Here is a 4959-nt window from a genome sequence, read left to right on the forward strand (position 1 = left end):
TCTGAAGGTACTTGGCTTATCATCTCCGCCCCAACATGTATGTCTTTTGCCAATATTCTCAAGTTTTAAACAAGATAACGTGTAGAGATGACCATGCAGATGTTATCAGGTTATAGTTGGAAACATGTTATGCTCTACCTCCCCTCCTTTGCCCTAGGAAATAACCATATTTTGTCTTTTTCCTTTGCCTCTTGGACAAATTATTTTGGATAAGTTTAGTTGAGAAAAGAATTGTGGGAAACAAAAACATAACTGGATATTTTGTTAACATTTATGGTGCTCTCAAATTCTTTTTCATAGAAAATTATTTCTTAACCAACCAAATTATAAAAATAAAAAGGAGAGAGGCCGTAGCTGTGCCAATATTTTTGTTGTATTTCCTGTGTGGTTTCTATGTATCTTTACCATAACGTCCCTTGCATGGTCTTGTATCGTATATGCATTCCTGTAATTCCTTGACATGCAAAAGATTCGCATATGACATTGTGCATATATTTTGAGGATCCATTCTCGTGCGAGGTGAAGACCTTTTGCTATCCCAAGAAGATTCTAAGACATTTTCAACTTCAAAGTGGTGGGTATTCAAAGTTTGCACTCATGATATTTTCGTTCTATTAAGCTTGCAAGAAAGTTTTTAGAGTTGGGAGTAGTTGAACATTTGATAAGAAAAGTTTTTGGTTATTTATATTCAGTGTTTAAAAACTCGAGTAATTGCATAGGCAGTTGAACGTTCCATATCACTGTTGAATGATATTTAGAGCCGGTAATCTTAGTGAGATCTAATTGTTCAGGTTCAACAATTGAGCCTTATATTGCTCTTAATAAGCACTACTATGGTTATACTTTTGACTACAGATTGGCTTCTCGAAAGGTAGAAAATACAGGTTTTGATTGGATTCAGCAGTCATCTGGTTTGTTCTTAGTTTCCGATGCCAATAAGTTTCTGTATTGTACAAAATGAATTGCAGTTTTTTTAATGCATGATTGAGTTAAGATGTAGCTAAGGAGAGAGGCCCTGTGATTTTCTACAATTAATTCAGGCTAAAATCGAGCTTTAGGGTGTGTTTGGTATGGAGAAAATATTTTTCAATTTTTCTTTATTTGGTTGGTTTTTTTCATGAACTTATTTTCCTCCAATTGAGGAAAATAATTTCCCTACTAAAAGAAAGAAAATATTTTCATAACTCTTTTTCAACATCCCTTATTCTCCACCTTCCCTCAACCTCACCCCACCCCTACCCCCCACACTTAACCCCCACCCTGCCCTCACCTCTTGCCCCTAACTTTGCCATTGTCACCCCGACTTACTATCCTTCCCTGTCCTTATCCACTTGTCTCTTGTAGTGTTTGCCTAAATTATATAGTTTCAAAAGATACTTTCTGCTACCTAACCAAATACAAGAAAATAAGTAAGAAAATCACTTATTTTTCAAAAAAAATCTTTCAGGAGAATATTTTTTTCTTCATACCAAATACATCCGTAGAATGCAATTTAATTCATATGAAGCCACGTGAGGCCCTCACAAGTGAATCAAGGTTCAAGAATACAAGAAAAATATTATACCAACATATGGGCAAGTTTGTCACGCCCTGACCTCGGGAGGCGTGACCGGCGCTCAACCGAGTGAACCCGATTGAGCAAGCCTATCAGACATTTTCTCCACAACTCATTATGATCAAGAAAGCAGGTTATTATTAACTATACAGCAGGAAGATTTTGTGAACATTTCCAAATCGATTCAATTGTTACATTATTGGTAAGTTTTTTTTTAAAAAATTACATACACTTTTCAATTTGAAGGAACAAGGGTCCAAAACACAACATAATTCAGTGACCCTTCCAATACCCATATACAACCCACATAATGTCTACGGAGCCTCTAAAGATACAAAATAGAGCCATAACAACGCCGGCAGTAAGGCCCCAGCTATACCTCAAAATATGGCAAACATATAACATAAGATGCACTACATGACCCCACGAAGAAATGGGGCTCACCAAATCTGCTGGGAAGACAACGATGATGATGCACGTATAACATGGCCCGGGGTACATAGACGTATTCTACTATATAGAAGAGCGCAGAAGCAGCTCTCCGTCGACATCCCTGCTTGCCGACGGAGGGCAATTTAGTATTTTTCCTACTTCTATATATTAGGCAAAATTCCTATTGTATCCCTGAATTAGCTGATTTCTGTTGTTCAAAAAAAGACTATTTACGTAATATTCCACTTCACTGCCACCGCTTAATTTTGCTCAGCTTTACCATAACATCATAATTTTGCTCTGTTTCACCCTCTTACTTTCTGCAAAATTCACCCATCTTCTCCTTCTTCGTCCCTTAACCCTTGTGGATTTTACGTTACTTTTTGCTTTCATAAATGAATACCAATTTCTGGAATATAAAGTGATATTTTGACAGAAAATTGAGGTTTTTGCTGAGTTTTTCTCAATTTCACATTTGCTCCACTATGATAATCACATGGTCGAAAGGTTAGTTTTACTACTCTATTTCTTCTCCTTCATATGGGTGACTCTGATTATTTTGTTTCAGGGTTCTTGTTGGTTTGTTGTTCGAGTTTATGTTGTTTGTGAAACTCAAAGAGAACTGCTTATAAAGAAACTAGGTTTCCGTCAATTATCCGACAATTTTCCATCTTCGTTTGGATTTGAAGGTTTTGTCATTTTTTAAATTTGGGGATTTCAAAAGGGATGAGCATCTGACCTTCTTTTATTTGAGCCACAATTCTAATCTGCTTCTGATTCTGATTTATTTTATTTTGTTTGTCTGTGTTTACATGAAAAATGAGTTAGTCCTTCATTATTTGGAAGTTTGTGCATTTGCTTCACTGAGCTTAGTTACTTATCGGGCGGATTACACACGAAGACATAGTTATGTAAATACATATATTCTTTTTTAGTGTTGTACTTAGATATGATTTGCTAATTCTGAATATGTTTAAAGCTAATAATTCACCAAATCCACTCTGAAGGCCAATACACAGACTATAACCAATACTTGACAAAGAAATTCTTATTTCATATTCTGCAAATTTGCAACAGGTACAAAATGCTTTTATGTTCTTCCAGATTCTGCATTTAGTTTGTTTTGGTTATTTTAGGGCACTAAATAATTTTACTTTATTTAGGTTTTGCATTTAATTTGCTTTTTCGTTTGTTACGATGGATTAACTCCCTGTCATTTATAGGGTACCATTTTGTTAGCTCACTTGCTAGAGAGTTGTTTTCGTTAGGTCCGTCCTCTTTCATGTCTGGTTACATTGTGAGTTCTTTCTACTGTTCTATTGGTCTTCTTCTGATTTTCTTATATATCTCTATTTTCGTCCTCCTATTTTAACTAGCCTGTTCTTGTCACTGTCAGTTAGGGCTTCATGTGTTTAGGATACCCTTGCTATTGAATCAGTATAGCACATATATATTAGGTTACACTGATCTTTGTATTATGTATTTTGAGTTAGTCTGTAAAATCATGCATCAGTTACCAACGATGGACTGAATGGCTATATAGACTTTGTTTTGTTCAAAACTATATTGTAGAGTAACTTAGAGATATTACTTTCATACAAGTATTTGCATATATCCTTTGACAATTGAAGTTTTGTCAAATTTTTGTATAGCGGCAATGGCATACATCCTAATACTAGATGTTCTGAAATACAATTATGTCATCACGTAGGTGAGTTTCATCTAGAATATTTTATTTTACTGATTTCTCTAACATATAAATACCTTATTCTAAAGTTTATCACGCGCACAATTAGAATCAATTACAATATGTTTTTCATTTCATGATTATTGTGTATATTAATTTCTTTTACCCACTAATACAATACTTAGCAGATGATTCGTACTTTTTTTGTATGCACTACCAGCTACAGCAACTAAATATCTTTTGTTCTGTTACGTAGACACAATTCTTACTGCAACTTCAGTCCAGAAAGAGATCACATTGTGGTCCCTTCGCAGGGAAAGAAAAGTAAAGTCAAGAAAATTCTCTTGTAGCATCGATACTACCCCAATCTTGGTCATCTGCTTTAACTAAGTTATCTCTTGTTAAAACAATTTGAAGATCATGTCCCTAAGGAGGTGAATATTGGATGATTTAAGCCCGATTTCTTTAAATGAGTTTGCCCTTGAAATAATGCCAGGTTTCTTTCAATGAGTCTTACCTTGAAATAATGTTTGATTTATCATCTAGCGAGATGGATTCTTGTTATTAGGAGTTGCCAATTTTGAGGAATCAAGAGATCAGTTTAGGATCCATAGACAGGCATGTGCATTTCTAAGTCTTTTGTTTTCTTTTCCTCCAACTTTTCAGGCTAAGCTTAGTAGAGCTGAGAAGAATGTGAAAGATGGAGCATGTCTGTTGACTTAATGAAAAAACAGAGTAAAAAGCTGATTGAAAGAGCGCGGCTCTCCATGAAAAGGATATGAATTGTGGCATGTCCGAGCTTCAATGCTTATTTGCTTCATTCATATACTCAAAGCGTAACATCATATATAATCTCTCTAATATTCCTTTTTCAACAGTTTCAGTACCCTTCTGCTTACTCTTGACGGGTTGCTTCACTTGAAGATACACATTTTTCAAATTTATTATGGGAAATTTGTTGATTCTTTTTATGTCCTCTTTTGCAGATATTGTAGCATCCTACCATTTTGTATAATACATCGAAAAGTTTGCTAGTTATGATAGTCCAATTTCTTATCTATAGATGGAACACTATTCCATTGGCACTAGAACACTTCGAGAAAAACAAGCAGAATGCTTAATATGTTGGGTCCGTGCGATAGCACGGGCAATCTTCATCTAGTGAATATAAAGGTGTGTTAAGAATGGAAGATGGAATTTTGGTCCTAGAGCTAACCAAATGATCATTAGTTGATTTTCATTTTTATATACAAAAATCACTCTAGAAGTCATTATAATACGTGAA

The 4959-nt window shown here is 34.9% G+C and overlaps 1 long non-coding RNA gene across 1 annotated transcript; it reads left to right on the forward strand.

Moving 5' to 3' along the window:
- Positions 2239-4736, forward strand: LOC109232431. The gene is made up of 2 exons (XR_002068963.1): positions 2239-2494; positions 4341-4736. It is a non-coding gene; the product is annotated as an uncharacterized LOC109232431 (long non-coding RNA).

The sequence above is a fragment of the Nicotiana attenuata genome, chromosome 9 (genome assembly GCF_001879085.1).
Source record: "Nicotiana attenuata strain UT chromosome 9, NIATTr2, whole genome shotgun sequence".
In the NCBI taxonomy this organism is placed as follows: Eukaryota; Viridiplantae; Streptophyta; class Magnoliopsida; order Solanales; family Solanaceae; genus Nicotiana; species Nicotiana attenuata.